Raw genomic sequence first — 19,104 nt, 5'->3', positions numbered from 1 at the left:
GATTTCCTTCCTGATGGCCCTATAATGGTGGTCTTCAGGATTATAGAGGGTGGAGGATGGACCTCTTGTCAAGGATTTCTTCCAGAACCTGAATCCTGTCTATGTTGCCCTCTCAGTACAAGTCACTAGGATACTGGTAACTCTCCAGATCCCCACAATTTTTAACAATCAGTCTTACTCCATTCTTTTAGCCCAAGACATGGACATATATGCATTTTGTCCTGCAGTATTTTTGCCAGGTTTCCCCTAGGCTTATATATTGGAGTGATTTAAGATAATCCCTGGATATTTTCTTGTTCCAACCTCTGTTTCTGACAAAATAAGCATTTGGCTCTCTTCAGAGCAACACAGGTATCATCAGAGAGCAGGTTGTTATCAATCCCCTTCTCAGCTCAGCCCCTCAGCTGAGAAATGAACAGGAATCTGGCTTAAGACCAGGCAAGACCAGACTGAAATCCCACATGGAAAGAAGGGATCTCACATATCCTTCTCTAACATTGGATTATTAAGGGTCTGACTGCCCTTGCATGTTTAGCAGGAGAGACTGATTACCAATGTCTGCTTTGAGCCCAGGGTGACTGCAGGACACTTACTTACCTCCTCTTGTCTAAGCTTTGTAAACAGTATTGACTATCAAATCAGTGCCCAGACACTTTGTGGCCCTGGTCACACCGCTCTCCCTTCCACTTACTTTCTTAAATCTTACTTGATTTGAGCTTGTCTATTGTCAGCTAGGTGGTCTGGATTAACGGAGATGATGTGTGAGGGCTCTAAACACAGCATCCCAAGATGTCCCCTTTCCAGAGACAACTAATTTTGTAAATTGCATCCAGCCTTTGGACAGGTGAAAATGGCCCCAGGCAAGTCCAGCCAATGGGTTGTTACGTAATTGCAAAATATCTCAGGCTTGGGTGGTACGGTGGCGTTAAAATTGCAAATGTGTCATATCCAGATAATATTAACGGTGAGGATGATGAGGGCTAAATACTTATCTTTAAACAACAGACTCCAAAGCAAGTCAGCCAAGACTGGCTGAGGGAACAGCAGATTGCCATCTCCCACCTCTCTCTCGCTCCAGCATGCAATGGCAGGTGGGATGACTGGCACTATTGAAATGAATTCCCCCATGCCTTTTTGAGGGGCTGTGGTTGCCAAGTGTGTAAAGTGGAAGTCATTAAGTTAGATGTTCTTACTGTGCGCGTGTGTGTGCACTGTTTTCCCGGCCACGTGCATACCTGGTGTCCCATGCTGGCCGCTTCCTCTGATTGACAAGAAGGGGGGCGTCAATGTGCACGTGGTAGTGATGTCCAGTCACTTCTGGATGGCCTTCACGAAAATGCACTTTGTTAATTAAAGAGGAGAGCTGTCCGTATGCGGGGAGGGAATGTCTCAGACGACATGGCGAGTTAACACACAGGCTTTGGAAAGAGACAGATAGGAGGGAGAATCTCAACCCTGGCACTTACCGACTGGAGCCCTGAGTGACTATTTAACTTCCCTGGGTTTTCTCTTCATCTGTAAAGTGAGTAAAATGGCACCCACCTCATAGAGAGTATGAGGATACAGTGCATAGTAGATAGAAAGCACCTTTTTTGGTTTGTTGTTTGCTTGGTTTTTTGAACCAGGACTCCAAAGTCAAGTGTACCCTGGCCACTTCAATGAGAGAAGCTGCTTTGGTCTTGGCGTAAAATTTAGCCTGTGAACTGTCCTGACGGGCAAAGAGCGTGATCATCAAAAGGGCGCATCCATAATGCACTCCAGCCAATTTCTGCCAAGGAGGACCCTATCCCGATATTTCTAGATTTTCTGATTTTTCAAAGAATTCACAAAGCGTACATTTTTTGTTTCCTAATAATCCCTAGTTGAGGAACATTGCCAGGTCACCCAGGTAGACGAGAGAGAACCTGTCCTTGTGTAAGATCTGGCCCCTGCTCTGCCTCTAGCCTAACAAATCACAAACACTCAACACATAATCGCCATTCGTATTATCATTAGCTTTGCCACTAGCAGAAAAACAACCCAAATTGGCAATCGTGTAACATTCATATGACAATTGTCTGGTCATATAATAAAGTTGATGTTGGAATCCTTAAAATTAACTGCTGGCCTGAGGTCCTGTATGTTTTCTGAGCTCATTATGAATTTATCAGGTAGTGCCTGCATAAGCAAGCTTTATCTTATCTAAACCCAAATAGATGCAGCCAGGCCTGCCTGGAAATTCAGCATCATCCTATGAACATAACAACAAACCGCAACGCATATGCCAGTGTACGAAGAATGCATTCGACTTGGAAAGCAGAAGAAAAAAAACAACAAAAAAAAAAAACCACGAGAAGAGCCTGTTTCTATGTATAAAGCCTTTCCTATATGTGCTAGGGCAGTTTTACATTATAATAGTACATAAGCAAAGTGCTTATGATATATTTATAAACGTCCACACAGAGATTTGGGGAAAAAAGAAGCAGTTGTGTTTGCTCACGTTGAATTTCCATTGCTCGAGAAGCCACGGAGGCTCGTTAAGTGCTCTGAGGTAGATTTCAAAGTGATTCGGTCATAGTTGTTCCCTTCATGAGCGGTAGGACACGAAGTCAAAGTGACCCAAGCCCTCTGGGCCTCATCTGTTAAATGGGAATAGATACCAGCTTCTGGCTGAGAGGAATAAAGACAATCGAGACGTGCATAGTACGACGCCCAGAACACAATAGACACTCAGAATGTTAGCTATTAGGGTAGCGAACATCAACAGAGGTTAGTATTCAACCAGTGAAATCAGTATATTCACATAAGTTGGCTTTTTTAATGGGCTAATGTTTTTATTATGATATCTGTCTGAGAGCAAGTTCCAAAAATAAAGACTTCTGACACTTGCTAATATTAACATCTATAAGGTACCATTTAAATGCCTTTATCCTGGACGAAGTGCTGGAGAAGACTATTCTAATGCAACATTTGAGTGTTATGAACAGGGAGCTTTTGCCTTGTAAACTCATGGGGTGAAATCTCATCCCTTGATCTTCAAAGTGTGACAAAGAGCTATTGATTGAGAGCATATTGTCATTTAAATTACAATTAGGGATGGGTGAAAGGTGGTTATTCAACAATTCAAACCTTTCTTTTAATACTGTCAAGGACGACTTAACCTTCACCCAAACACACTTCTAAAACTTGTGAGTTTCAATATGTCTAAAATCAATGTGCTTTTCTTAAAGTAAGAGAATCATGTCATTACTCTCATGTTGAACTCGGTAGTTTTGAATGTGGTGGTGAAAATCTTTCAGAAGGCTTTGCTCTCAGTCACAAAACACTTGTGTCTCAACACAAATCCAGTACTCCATTTGCACCTTAATATGAAATTAAATCATTCAGCGCATTTTTCCTAGAGTAGCTAGTTATACAAGTATATGCATTTTCAAAAATCAAGTGCTATGTGGGTGATGTATGTTTTAATTTAGAGTATTTTAAATAGGAAACCATCCTTCTGAAGGCACAAATTGCTATGAACTTCATGTCTTTTATTACTGGCAAAATAATGTTCAATTCTAAAGGCATTAGGCAGTACGTATCTTAAACGAGACAATGGACAGAATGGAAACTGTGTATGTGTGTGTCTGGTTATTTATGCTTTATTACCAGCTCTCTTGCATTTTGCCATATGAATATACTTCATAAATAATTTGCTTTGATATTGCAAACACACACACACACACACACACACACACACACACACACACACACACACACACACAAGCTAACACGGTACGCCCGCAATGATAAAATGCTGGACTCAGTCTCACAATCTTGTTCTGGCCAAGTTCCCTGCGGCTTTCACAGGCATGCAGACCGCACCAAGACTGCAGCTCAGATCTCCTATATTGAAGTACAGTTAGAATTTATTTTGTCAAAGCGTCTCTTCTCTCTCCTCCCCTCTCTACTTCTATAATGCATGCACACCTGTCTGCTCTTCTCCCGAGTGGCAGGTGTTTACTGGGAGGACATATTATGCCAGAGGTGCTTTTGGCAGCCTCCCATCCTCAGGGCAAACATTGTTCCTGCAGCAGGAAGTCAGTGAACAGTGCAAGGTCATCCAGACCCACCGTCCTCCACCCCCTTCTCTTGTATGGGTCATGAGCTCCAAGGTACCCTTCACTTGCTTGACACATGAGGTCATGGAAGACGGTCTGCAGCTCAGGTATATACCAGGTAAGCGAGAGCACTGACAAGGTAGTTAGCGGCACCCATCAGTGGGTGGGAAACCAGAGGAACTCTGAGGGAGCCTTCAATTCTCGCTACGATTAGATTTTTTCTTCCTCCCATGGGTGGGAAACCTCCTAAAACTGTATCCTTCTATACTGAAATGGGGTGTCAAGGCATCTGCTGAACACATGGAAACATCCGATTTTATATTTTATGTGAGAAATCCAAGTAGAAAAATCACATGTGAATGCGATCTTCACATTATATGATTAGGTAGAGAGAGAAAGAGAAAAATAAAAATCAAGCTTAATGCTCAGGTGACTTCTCTTCTCTTAGAAAATTTAGAAGGACTCATTGTAACCTTGAAGAACGGGAAGGGAGAATTGCTTATCAATATGAATGGGCAATTTATGTTATCAAAACTTTAACGATTCCTACTCATCTATCGTAGGAAAAATTCATTAAGGGTCTCATTATGGCCAACTCATATTTACTAGTAAGTTCATTTTGAATGGCAGAGTAGAAACTTGGAGGCAGGATAATTTTTATTGTAATCCACGCAAATATAATTTTTAGATGTTTAGAAAATGAGCACAGGAATTCAAGATATTGGGGGGAAGCAAGATGTTTTACTGCCGCCTTGTGGACAATTTTCAAAGAACTGAGTATTTAAACCAGGGGTTTGATTTGTGAATCTTGGTCAGTAAGAGAACCAGATAAAAATGGGTCTAAGAAAGAAGTGGGATAGAAATAAATATTAAGCTTAGTCAGAATAATATTTCTTTTTTTTTAAACCCAAGCGATTATGTAATAGCATTTCACAAAATTCCTGAAATCTACAGATGAGGATAAAGTAGGGTAGAATTAAGTATCAGTAATAGAATTTAATCAGAATACTATTGACCTGCTTCCCTCCCCCACCCCCAATCAGAGGAGTTCCAGAGACACTTGGGGGAATGTTCCCAGTATATTTCAAGAAAATTTAGGAAATCTCAGTTAGTTGCTATAAAATTAACTGCAGCGCCAGAAAAGCAGTGATAAGAAAAACTGGACATATTCTAGGGTTCAGTCCAGAGTTTTAGCTTAGAATGTTTATTTAAACAAAACATGAGTTTATAAACTTGTTTTCTAGGGAGATTGATAGCACTTTCTGATTTTTGGCTGGATTGGAAAAGTCCAGCTTGACTTCCTGTGAAGAGCGCCTTCTTTAAACCACCTTCTTCTTAACTTTTGGCACGAAAAATAAATTTTCATTGGATATATTTCTAATTACAAGCAAATGTTCAGGTAGCTTCTTAATTTATATGTCGTAGTCAATATCACAGAAATACCATCTTGGAACTTTTAGTATTACAGAACCACATAAATTCTTGCTGACAAAATGTCAGCAAATCTACTGTAATGTCCAATACCCTGCTGTTTACCTGGTGGATAAATACTAGAAATACTAATTCATTCAGGAAAAAGATGCCTTGGCACTTTTAGAGAGTAAATGTAATTTAAAGTTGAAAGAACAAATGAAGAGATTTTTAATAAAAAAATTTTAAAGCAGATCAAGTTACAAAATAAATGCTGTAAAATTCAGAACATAATATTCAGTGACTTTGTACCCAGTATTGAGTCATGCTATTTTTTCACTGGGATGGGGAGGAGACAACTATCTTTAGTGAAATAGTCTGAAAATCAAAGAACAGAGTAATCTAAATTTGCTCAATAACCTAAAATTTAAACTATTCTTTTTATTAATCTATCTTAATTTGAGAGGTGGGTAGATGGAAATTACTAGAATGATATAAATGTAAACTCCTATTCCTTACCAAACAAGAGTCAATACTCCAAAATCTATAAAGCAGGATGCACAAAAAATTTGTTATTTTTCTTGGTCATGAACATGATGAATCTTAAGTAACTATCTTTTTCAAAATATCTGTCCCATATTTGTTGTAATAAAGGTTTGAAGACCATTGATAAATATACCAATCTCTACTGTTAAAATAAAGGTTCAGTTAGGACATTCATCACTCATTTCTCAATGCTTTGAGTGTTCGTTAAATGCTATGCACTTTGTTTTTATTCTCATTACAATCTAGAGATAGGTTTTATTATTATCTTTTTTGACAGATGAGAAAATGAAGGCTCAGAAAGGTTAAGTAAACTAGCTGTGGTCACACAGCTTTTCAGTGGTTCTTCCAGCAGCATCGTTGACTTTGTGTGGCTCTATCTCCTTGACATATCACTGAGAGGCGAACATCACTTATTTTTTCAGTGTTTGGCAATCCTTTGAGCTGTATTCAGGTTCTTGCCCAACGACCACCCATCAACGCTCAAGCAACTGAAGAAGTACTAAATTTGTTTATTATTTACTTGATCATTCATTTAAGTAATTATTTGATACTTTTTCTATACCGGACATAGGGCTAGCAACAGGGCTACAATCATGCCACATCCAGAATGGTACTACACTTTTGGAGCTTATGATTTAGGCAGTAAGTTTTAGAAATATAAAAATGACTATGACCCAGTTTGTAGGGAAAAGAACAGTAGCTTTGGAACCATGGGAAGTTCAAGTGGCTCTGCTATCTTCCATTTCTAAGAAAGTTAGAAGCTATTTGTCTTCGCCCATGGTTTCCTCTTCCATGCAAACAGGTTTATTCTGAAGCTTAGCATGCAAAGTTCCTGACCAAAAGTTGGTGTCTCATGTATAGTGACAATTACTACAACAAGTCAGGGGGATAAAGGGACATGTACACAATTCAGCAATCATGTCAAAGGTACTATTCTAAGGGTACCAACAAGGTTCTCTGGTAATCCGAGGAGAGCACCATGCTGGAGGAGGGTGATGAAATGTCACATCAGAAGTGATATTTGATTTGGATCTTCGGGGATGAGAAGATGCCTGCTGGGCACAGGGACCTTCATGTACAAAGATATAGATGGATATATCTACAGGACCAGAAAGGAAGGGGTATGGAGGACTGGGGAAAGATTGCCGTCAGTTCCCAAAAGTCATGTATTCCGCAGTATAAGGATAGCACCCTGTAAATCATTTTGTAGCAACTTCTTCCTATATCACTTAGAAATCTTTGCACGTTTAAGTAATTGAAACTCATATGAGGCTAAATAAATAAGGCATTTTGAGGGGGAGGGGTCCAAATAACCAGAAACTCAGAAGTGACACTAGCTTCAGGTGAGGTCTGATCCAGATGTCATCATACCCTACTCTTCTGTCAGCTCTCCTGTCTTCCATATGATGATGTCATCTTCAGGTGAGGCTCCACTCTTGGCAGCAACAAGGTCTGCAAACGGTGAAGTCAGGTCTCATGGGCCCAATAGGGTCATAGGCTCGTCCTTTTAGCAAATACTCTGTCCTAGCAAAAATATATTCTGACCGGCATAAGCATTCCCCAAGATCAGGAACACTTGCACCCAAACCATGTGGCTGTGAATGAGAGGGGTAAAATGTAGGAGCTGTAGCCAAAAGGAGAAACGCAACCAACCAAAATCTAATACGCTCCCCTTGTATAATGGAGTCTCAATTGGAGTTAATCCCTCGCAGGGCTGCCTTCCAACTCTCTTTTAAATGAAACAAAACCAAGAAGAAATGGAGTATGTATATTTTCCTATTTTTACACAAGGAATATATCATTGACACATGTTTGAGATACAGCAATGAATGATATAGCTAAAAAGAATTCCAAAAGAAAAAATTATTCTCCAATTTATCAAGTGTATCCACAAAGGAAGGACTTAACTCTGAATCAAGTACATTTCAAGGCTACTTCTCAAGCACATACTCCTAGAATTCCACTTTAGTTTCTATTTTTTTAGAGTCCAATTTTTTATGCGAACACAGGCCAGCATAAGTTTAAATATGATTGGCAACAAGAAAATCTAAATAAAACGTTTATTGTATTTTTCCTTTGTGTTTCCCAAAACGTTTCCCTTGCGTAAGCTTCTAATATCTATAACTGTAGATGTGTCATCATTACTTAGCTGGAATGTTTGCGTGATTAGAACCACATTAGGCAGTAAGCAAAAACACATGCCCGGGAGTCTAGTTATGAGATTTGTGCATGTTTTCTTTGAGTTGAAACAAAAGAATAATGACCAGCAGCATTCAGCAACTTAGCCTTGTCTCTATCCTATTAGGATCATAGTCCCAGGAGAGAGCTCTGGTTTTAAAAGCTATTTGCAAATGGAGAGTGACTTTTTTTATTGTAATTTTTCACAAAGCAGTTGCAGAATAGAGCAAAGGGGAAGTATGAAACGTCATGCCTTGAGGAAGTCCTTTTTTTCTGAAATGATTAGTGAATGACCAAAATGCTAAGGCTTTGTGTTTTTCATTTAGTAATGTAGGGAGATTTTTCCATTTGCAGCTTTCAGCTTATGGAGAAGGGTGTTTGGCATATTCAGATTGATGATGTACCTTGATTAGTTGGGATTATAGTAATGGTGGAAAGTCATGCCATAGTTTATGTTTATCCCTAATACAGTAACATGTATGTTATCTTATCCAAAGTCCATAAATCAAGTCTATTGAACTATAACTTCATTACGTCCCTCTATTCAGTGGTGTTTCAATACATCTTACCAGAGAGAGTCCCCCCCCAAATTTTGACACGCTAGTTGGGACGTCTGTTCATTTACTGAATGTTTATGGAGTCCTACCATGTACCAGGCACTGTTTGAGTCCCTGCAAAATGAGGAAATCAACACACTCTCTACCCTCACAGCAAAAATGTCAGGAGAGGGTCAAGGAATAATTACAAATTTGAAGAATATTTTCTTAAGTTTATGTATTTATTTTGAGAGAGAGAGAGAGAGTGAGCAAGTGAGTGGGGGAGAGGGAGACAAGGGGAAGAGGGAGAGGGAGAGGGAGAGGGAGAGGGAGAGGGAGAGGGAATGAACGAATATCCCAAGCAGGTTCCGCACCATCAGTGCAGAGCCCAATGTGGGGCTCAAATGCATGAACTATGAGATCACGACCTGAGCTAAAGGTGGATGCTTAACTGATTGAGCCACCCGGCTGCCCTGAAGAACATTTTAAAAGAGAATAATTAGTAAACAGACTATGAGAACATATGAAGGACAGATCTAAGGTAGGCAAGTAGGGCAAGTGGTCAGAGATAGTGTCCCTGAGGAAGGGACTTTTGAGATCACACAGATGAGTAAGGATTAACTGGGTTTCAAATCTCCGAGTTAAGAGAGAGTAGGATTCAAGGCAAAGAACACATGCCACAGTGTTCATCCCAGCGATGACTCTGTGGTGGTGCAACACATCCTGGAGGACCCTGACATCAAGGCTAAATGTTGGTATTTTATCTTACAGGCAATGGGAAGCCATTGTTGGATTTTAATTTGGGAGTGACACAACCAGATCTGAATATGTCATGATCGCGCAGGCTGCTGTATAGGGAATGGCTTTCAACACGTGCAAAGATTATAAATGTTTTCATTCTTTTCATTATAAGAATGTTTTCATTCTTGTTATGCAACTCTTTCTTTCTCCTCATTTGTTGCGATATGGCAACAAGGACTCCCGGCTTACTGCCTTCAATTATCAGATCAACAACAAGCAGATTCATTCCTACAACTGATTTCACCCAACTTTTACTTATTTATTTAAAAATTTTTTTAACGTTTATTTATTATTGAGAGACAGAGAGACACAGAGTGTGAGAGCAGGGGAGGGGTAGAGAGAGGGGGGAGACACAGAATCTGAAGCAGGCTCCAGGCTCCGAGCTGTCAGCACAGAGCCCGGCGCGGGGCTCGGACTCACAAACTGTGAGATCATGACCTGAGCCCAAGTCGGACGCTTAACCGACTGAGCCACCCAGGTGCCCGTATTTCACCCAACTTTTACATGGAATTATACAATTTTGGGGTTTATGTGCTTTTTTTCCCCCAGTGGGTAAGTAGTCTGGCATTGCCCAATGTAGGAATGTATAAAGGTTTTACTTGTGGAAGTTCTTTTGGAGCTGGCCAGAAGTAAGGCCGGTCAATTGGCGGCCTTGAAAATCAGTCCCAATGGGGACACCTGGGTGACTCAATTGGCTCAGGTCAAGGTCTCCTGGTTGGTGAGTTTGAGCCCCGTAGAGGCCACTTCAGACCCTCTGTCCCCCTTGCTCTCTGCCCTCCCCCACTCATGCAGGCAACCTCTTTCTCTCAAAAATAAGCAAACATTAAAAATCAGTCTGACTAAACTACCTTCTTGTAATTATGACCCCCCCCATCCCATATGATAACCCCCTAAGATTTTAGTCCTAGCACATATGAAATTATTGAACGACTCATTTCCCCAGCTGTACCTTTTAAGAAGTCTATGCTACTCGGTGTAAGCCAGTATGAGAGAGGTTATATTCCTATAGCAACAGACAGAAGAACGTATATCCCAGAAGGATAGACATGTTCCTCTTCTCTCATTAATTCTGTTCTTTGGGTCATTAACAGAAAATCAAATATATTTGGTGTGATTATACAGGAGAAACAGAGCTTCCCGCTTTCCGGTGAACGGGTTTCGCAGGATGCAAGGCCCTCCCTGCTTTGGCCGGCCAGGCGTCACACAGCCAGATTCAGGCCCACCTCTGCTGCTGCAAGTGACATTTAATATGCATTCGATAGCCTAACAAACCCAGAATTCCCTCACATTCAACTTTCCTGTCATTCCTTTCAAGTTCTCTCTTTATTTCCTTCTAACGGGCACATTCCTAGCCGTCACCTCAGGTAATTTTTTTTTTTTTCCAACCAGGTGGAGGTGTAAATAAACTGCGTTTTTGCTGTCTTAGATATTCCCAACCATAGCTCCCTATCACCAAGCCCTTCTAAGGGTATTGAGGTACATGTTAAATAATATTTCAAAAATCCTGTTTCCGACCTTTGAACTAGCTGTGGACTGACATGTTCCAAGGCAACCCAAACAGGCCGCCTGCAGCAACTGCCTCCCCACCCCTGCCTCCAAATTCTGCCTACACATAGTCAGCGAGACAGTGGATTCTAGAGTTCGGCCCAGCCCTCTTGATAATGGATCTACGTGAGCTGCGCGGCTGATCAGATTTTAGGACTGCAAGGTCAGATCCGAGCAAGGGTCTTAGTGAACGATGGTGAACGTTTCCCTGCTGTGGTCACCCCTTATGTGAGCGTAAACGGGACTTCAAAGGAAAGGGAGAGGCCAGCCTCCCAGGAATTGAGCCACCACCCCTCTCAGCTCGCCTCCTTCCGCTGCAATCCGTACAAATCCTGGGGGTTCATCAGTGTTCTGAACTAAAAAGGAGGTATTTTTGTCCCGCGGTCGTTAACAACCGCTGAGACAAAGAGAGGCCCTCCATTCTTTTTATGTTTTCTTGTGTCATCAACAGGTCCTTTAAAGAGACAATATTCGATTAATTTTCTCTCTTTTTTAAACATTAAACGTTTTGGTAGTTTAAATGGGTTTACTCAATTCCAGGCCATGGGTAGTTAGGGCGTCAGCAGTGCCCCCAACCTAATGTCATTAAATGTTCAACAACGACTTTAAAATAAGTAGCTTTTTGGAAGTTATGTCTTTGAAGTTTCATTAATTAGTCATATCATTGGAAATGTATGGCTAAAGTAAATTACAGTGTTTAAAATATCTACTCTTTCAATGTGAAAAATGAAAGGATCCTGCTACCTTGTCTTTATACTAATGAAGATATTATTAATTGGTTTAGCAAAAACATAGATCTAACCATAATGTGCAACAGTTATTAAAGATAATTAACTACAGATCATTGGTTTGAAACATCTAGTCCAAAATGATTTCTGAAGGGCACATTATTCTACGAGATAAAATAATTAAATTTCTAACTGCTGCATGAGACAACTGTGGCATATCTAGCGTTTTAATTTCTTTTGTTCTATTCTCAGGGTACTCTTACTGTTTTAGGTTTTGAAAAAGCTACCCGTGTTTCACAGTGAATTCTCTGTTCAGCATGTTTTGCCGAAATCTTTCATGTCTATGGAAAAATTATGATTGAAAGAAAAGGATTACAATGACACGAGACCTAATAAAAAGCCCACATAAATTCAGCCTCTTTTTCCTGGAGAGGGGAGCGTGGTAAATCAGACAAATCGAAAACTAAACAAGTTACTTTAATGAAATACCTTTCACACACATCTCTCGCGGAATGTATTTTCAAACACGGAAAGCCTCACATGTGCCAAACAAATAGGGGAAAAGTAGAAGTGTGAACAAATGCCAGGTACTTGTGGATGAATGAATAATGTAATTATGTGCATACCCATCAAATAAAATGAAACAATTACAGTAAAAACAATTGAGGCACTACAGCAGAAGGCGGTTTAGGAAAAGCTGTAAGACGGGAAGCAGAAAAAATTCTGACCATATTTCTAAAAGTTGTTTTACTTGGGATTTCCTACTTGAAAAAACAGTTACATTAAAGGGGAAAATTAAGACTCAGATGTCAATAACCCACAGTTTTAGGAATCCTCAACAAAATTATGACCGTGATGTTCAACAAGGCTAGCACGTTAGAATGTTCATTGGTGATAATATTCAAAATGAGACCTGAAGTCCATATTAGCCTCAAAGTCAGATAGTCAAATTTTTAAATATTTATCGTATCGTCTTGTGACCAGGAACTTGCTTTGTGTAAAAACCAACAGTGAAAAATAATAGCGATGCGCTTTCTTTGAAGAAGCAATTCAAATTTATATTAAGTCTAAATTCATAAATCCTGCCATAATTCGTGGGAAGCCTTGTAAGGGCAATGTGTTCGGAGTCCCAGCTCAAGGCTTTGGCATGAATTATTATTTTTAGAAATATTATTAATATCTTTAATCCAGTAAGTGTAGTCTTGGTAAAATAGGATTAAAAAACAAAAATAAAGGCATTTCTTGCTAGGACTCAAGCATAAAGACACGACTGATGAGAAAATTTTGAACTTACAAAGTTTACACTGATGCTGATTCCAGATACTTGGAAAGAACACAACCAAAATATTTAACGCATGCCTTTTTTTTTTTTGTCTCACGTACAAAAAAAGTAGAAATTCCTAAAAAAAAAAAAAAAAAAGTAAAATAGGTTTGGAGACTAAGAGTGAGTAAAAGTCATTACAACCTCCTTACTATGGATCCATGTTTCTGAAGAGGTGTATTTGGTGCTCCCTAAAAAGAAAGAAAAAAATGTTCTTTGGTCAAAGGTTTAAGAATACAGCATGCTGTATGGCCCTTTTGCAGATATGCAGGACTCAGAAGCAAAACCAAAGGTTCTGAAAAGTCCTATAATCAGGCTGTTCACTTAACCTAGCTCTCAGACGTTGATGTTCCTAGAACACTGATTCCCAGGGAATTAGTAGTCCGTACAGCTTTTAGGGAGACTCTGCTTTAAGGTACCTTGAGAAATAAGTTTGGCCTGATTTTTCAGGGCCCCCAAAGTCCCTTTCCATAGCCCTCTGGTGTCACTCTCTGTCATCTTCAGCCACCTACTATATCTTTTCTTCTCATTAAAACCATTTGTAGGGCTTCTGTGAGATATTTGCAACTTAGTGAGAATTTAAGTTGCCTCCTAGCCTTTCCTAGGAATATATTTACCTTTAAACATAGCATTCTAATTACAGAATAAAAGGTTTTACAAATAAGAGATTTACCTGGCATTGTCGAGGTTGGGGGTGTGAGCAAAGGGGGTTCTTAAGTCTTCCTGAGTGTAACACACAACTGCTTATTACATAGAGGAGGACGCAGATGCTTAGATGAACAATGGGGTTGGCCAAGGGCATGTGGGCAATACCATCCAAAGCTGAGGCTTAAACAAACCTGTGTCCTCTTATTGTCAAATTCAGGGCCGTGTTCTCTAATAGTTCTGTACACACATGTAGAGGTAAGTAAGCCAAGTATCCTAAATGTGACCGCAAGAGCCAAACTCACAGCTCCCAAGCTGCACTTAGCATACGGATGTACTTGTTTTTTCTCCTCAGTGTCAAAGTTAAAAAATAATTAGTTGGCAACAATTGAAATTCAGGAGATTCCATACAAAGAGTTCTGTCTTCCTCTGAGAAAAGAGAGCACCTTGTAATATCGGACCCCCTGGATGGAGTGGTCAAGGTCATCAGGTGACCTTTCTCTATCTATTGAGCCATCATTCCCACCACTTTTTAAAGCTGTCCTTGACATTGAATGTTGGGTGCCATTTACTGCCTTACTCTCATTGTCGATTAATTCCTATCAGACTTGCTTCATTCCTTTGGATTTCCTACTTGCATTTTAGGGCTTCTTCTAGTTTCAATTCCTGGTCTCAAGAGTCGTACACATCTGACCCATTGTGGTTTTTTTCTTCTGGAAAATCTTCTTCATTTCCTCTTCAGTGCCCTGAGGGGCAGCATTTTAAGCTGATGGCCAGAAGGTTGCCTGGAGATAAATAACTGGAACCTGACCTCACTCAACATTCTGAAGTGAGTGTAGGGCTCACCTACTGTTTTGGGTGACCCTGCTTAAAGCCTTTGGCTATCCCAAATCCAACCACATGAGCTTGCCTATCTCTACCACCACCACTGGAGAAGATAGGTACGTGCTGTTCACGTTGCGTGGCGTTGGAAAGCAGTGGTATTTTTAACTAGTATCTCGACAACGATTCGGTCAGAAGACTGTCTTCCTCTTTATATCTGACACCAAATAATTACGACAATAGCTCAGGGATTCATGACAGTTAGGAAGTGCAGATGTTTTTCTCCTTCACTGGATTTCACTTGGTACAGCCTAAGGAATGTGTGATGTATGTTTTCAAGTACGAAAGCAGAACTTTCCATGGGCCGTATAGCTGTGTTTGAGGGCTCACCAGCAAGACACGAACTTTATCAGGAAAGACGGCTTTCTCGTAAGTCCATTTTTTTTAAAGTTTATTTATTTATTTTTGAAAGAGAGAGAGAGAGAGAGAGAGAGCACGCAAGCAGGGAAGGAGAGAATCTCAAGCAGGCTCTGCACGGTCGGCGTGGAGCCCGACATAAGGCTTGATCTCACGAATCGTGAGATCATGACCTGAGCCAAAATTAAGAGATGGACCCTTAACCGACTGAGCCACCCAGACCCCAAGTCTATTTTTGCAAATCAGAAAAACGAGCAGTCGACACAGGCATCACTACCAGGCCTGTAATTGCAGCCTGAGCTCTGAAGTCTGAGCTGGGCTCTTTTGGCCTCCTCTTGTGAGCGTCAGCCGTTCACACGCCTGTCCTCCTCTGTTGCTGCGGGAGTGAGCTAAGGGGAGGTTATGGATGTGCTGCAATCAGATGGAGAGGTGGAGCCATCTGCTCTAACTTCCCAAGTTATTGTTGGCTCGGTGGCTGCCGCTTTGGTTTGGGTCTTTTAACAGTTCATTTAACTGAGGAGGAGGGAGTGGATTCAGAATAGGAAGCCTTTGGTATTGGTGATGTTTCATTGCAGATTTTCTGCTCTTTCTAACTGGCCCTTTCTAATCCCTTCGCTTCTCTGCTGCCTCAAACCCGCTCTTTTTTTTTTTCTTCTTTTTTATTCCCCTTTCTCTCTCTTTCTCTCTTCTTTCCTTTCTTTCCTGGCAAGAAAATGCTACTCCTGGATGGTTTCTGAGTCAGTTCTTCCCAGCACTGACCCCAACATATTCACCACCAGCAATCACTTACTCATGATACTTAAAATGCTTGGTACAAAGTGTCTTCTGGGATATTCTTGTTGCTTTTGAGTCGCGTCCAATAATATGGGTTCTTACTCAACAGTACCATAAGTGTGTCCTGTTAACATAGGTGTTCTACAGTTTTGTTTTGTTTTGTTTTTAAGATGAGCGTTATTTCTATTGAATAATGGGTTCTATGTTGGGTGAAGGAAAGGTTAGGTGGAACCTTTTACGTTTCAGTCCTCATGATTTGTCTTTCCCTTAAATGTATTCTCCATCTCATTCCCATATAAGGCACTTCACCTCCAGGAAAATAATAATTAAGCTCAAATGAGACCATAGTGACTTCAAACTGCTCTGAATATTACCTTACTTTTTAAGTGTGCAAAGGGATCCCTATAGAAAGAAATATTTGGGGGTGTCTGGATGGCTCAGGTCACGATCTCTTGGATCATGAGATTGAGCCCCATGTTAGGCTCTGTGCTGACAGCATGGGGTCTGCTTGGGATTCTCTCTCTTTCTCCCCCTCTGCCCCTCTCTCCTATTCATACTCTCTCTCAAAAAAAAAAAAAGACAAAAACAAAAACAAGTAAATTATGGCACAGGACATCATGTTTTTTGGTTTTTTTTTCCCTTCTTAGCTATAACTTTCCCCCGCCGAGGTCAAATGCAGACTCACACTCCTCCTCACCTCCAGAATCCTCCCCAGGGAAAGGCAACAGACTGACACATATCGGAGAGAAGGGACCCCTCTGTCACTCCGGTGCTTTTTGATAGCACTTCTGGTACGTTGACTCTCAGCCCCACAGTTCATCATGTGTGGACAGGAACCATGTCTAGAAGGTCTACAGTGAGGGCTCAACCGCTGTTTCCTAATAGTCCAAGTTATTTCACGGCACATGAGTGATGTCTGCTGCCACGTGGAGGACTGAGGCTGAGAATTACAGTGCTTTGGCTACACGAAGATGTGCAATGTTGGAGAACGAACGTGAGAATCAAGAGACTCACTCTGGAAGCCCACCTCTGCCAGGTACCAACCGTACCATTCAAGTGAGTCAATAGGGTTCTTGCCCCATTTCCTGTTACCAAAAGAAAACAGCAGTACCCAAACAACACTCGCTTCGTATATATGCTGTTGGAATTCAAGGGGATGAATGCTAGGGTGGAAAACTCAAACAGAAGCCGGATGGGTCCTGCGAATGAATACAGCGGGCTGGGTTTAAATCAGTGGGAGGTAGCTGAGGTTCCCTCCTTTGTAGGGAGTGGCAGGCCCAGTAATAAGTGCCGGGACTCTGTGTCCATCAAAAGGGGCAGCTGTTCCTACTTGCCTGTAGCCAGTTTTTGCAATGGAAAAAAAAAATGGGGACTTGGCGTTGCCAGATTTTTCCGGGAAGCTGGAAATCCGGACTTTTATGTGAAGCCTCCCAGTTTTTAGACGTTGGCCATTAATTCAAACTTGAAGCACGGTGCGGGCCAAACAAAACACATCTGCAGGCCGCATCAGCCCTGGGAGCCTCCATTTGTGACCCCGGATACACGTGAGCATGTTTGTAGCAGAACCTGCCTCATTGCAGCTAGTCCGTAAATATTTGCCGCATCCTTTCCTCCTATGAGATATCTGGGACGAGAAAAAGAAAAAAGATTCTATTGGAGCTTTCTAGAATGGTGTGTGATTGCTCACTCTTAAGGGTCAGATGTAGCAAGTCCTGTATTAACATGTTCAGTCTCAAGGACGAAATGGGCCAGTGGCCGTTTAGAAACGCTGACCCCGAGGGGAGGGCGTGTGTTTGGAAAATTGATTTGTATCCTGTGACTTCCTACCCGAAGTTTCATTCTTGTTAGAAAACATACACTGAAAAGGAACTCAGGCACTTCAGGATCACAGCAAGGAAAATTCGCCATTTGCGCTGCCGGGCTGAGTTCCTTTGAATTCCAGTAAGTGAGTGAGCAGCTCCATTCGGAGGAGTTTCCTTGGTCTTCCGAGGGGCAGGACCTGGTTTTCCCTGGCACATCTTCCCGCTGCTCACTCCTTAAGTAGTTTCACTTACTTTTTAACTGTTACATGCCAACAAAACAGGTTGCTTAATTGGTTTGACCTTTCACAGTATTTTTTAATTTTTCAATCTTAGTTTCGTGGTTCCATCTGGCCCTTTAAAACGACATCTGGTTAACTGTACTTAACCAGCTGATCACTGTACAGTTATTTTTAAATGTAATGTATGCTTAAACAGATGTTATTTTTATAGATGTGGATCTAAACTGCACTTGGGTACGTGCTATGTCTGCATAAACTCTTTCTGCAATTCAAATGTTGACACCCAAAATTACAAGCCAGAATGCTTATGAACTCTACTATTATGGTACTGCACTTTGGTGCCGCTTGTTAGGTAAACATCAATTCAGTTCTTTTTTTCTCTCTTCATTGCACATAAATAAAACATTAGCATTTAGTTTATAAAGTGATGAACATTTTGCTGTGTTGGATTTAGCTTTATAAATACAACTGCTGTCAGCAAGAAAAAAGGATTTATTGAATAAATAATAAGAAAGCTAAGGGAAAATGAAAATATATATATTATGCAAAACATGGTGTCTGTCAACAGGTCACAAAGGGGCCTCGATGCTTTTGGTGTTGCTGTCAGAGATAATTCCATCTCTGGCACACTGTGTCTATAGCGTTCTGGACCTTCCTCTCACGGTAGGTGTTTGAGATTTAATCCAGGAAGCACGCTATAGAAAATAATTTATTTTGTAGAACCCTGAATGCCTAACTGTCCAGGGCATAATTAACATTGAGAACAATTTAAATATCTTCTTCACCGGGCACGGAAAAGGCAGAGAAAACTTGATAAAAAGAAAATCTAAGGGGCCTTTCAATTCTGTGGTTTTCTTTTCTTTCTTCCTTTTTTTTTTTTTTCCTCTCCTACCAGAAGAGAGAAAAGAGAAGACCGCAGCGGTTCGTAGATACACCAGGCAAGGCTTTCTGATCGTGAAAGCATCTTTAGCACGGAGCCTGTCTGGTTTGCGAGAAAAACCGCGCTCTCCCAAGACCCTTACGGCGGGTACTTTGCATAAGACACAAGGTTGAGCCTTGCACTTGACACAGAGAAAAGTGGTCACAGCCGAAAATATTTGGCCGAGAACTTTAAAAGTATCATTCTCAAGGTTAACAATTGCTGTTATACATAATACCTCGGTAATTGATAGGCATTTGGGCTCTCCAGGGTCCATTTTCTGTGAAAAACACCACGTAACATCTGTTCATAAACAGTCCTTCTGTGAAAACACTGACA

General features: G+C 40.9%; 2 long non-coding RNA genes across 2 annotated transcripts in view; both read right to left on the bottom strand.

The window, feature by feature from the left end:
• The window catches only part of LOC123383745, a 340,512-nt gene that overhangs the window by 230,861 nt on the left and 90,547 nt on the right, over window positions 1-19,104 (bottom strand). The gene's annotated exons all lie outside the window — the stretch shown is intronic.
• LOC123383746 lies at window positions 12,287-14,587 on the bottom strand. The gene is made up of 2 exons (XR_006593894.1): window positions 13,821-14,587; window positions 12,287-13,338 (listed from the first exon to the last, which is right to left on the bottom strand). It is a non-coding gene; the product is annotated as an uncharacterized LOC123383746 (long non-coding RNA).

This window comes from Felis catus, chromosome A2 (genome assembly GCF_018350175.1).
Source record: "Felis catus isolate Fca126 chromosome A2, F.catus_Fca126_mat1.0, whole genome shotgun sequence".
In the NCBI taxonomy this organism is placed as follows: Eukaryota; Metazoa; Chordata; class Mammalia; order Carnivora; family Felidae; genus Felis; species Felis catus.
Note: the sequence above shows the minus strand (reverse complement) of the source record. Positions and strands in the feature narration are given on the sequence as shown.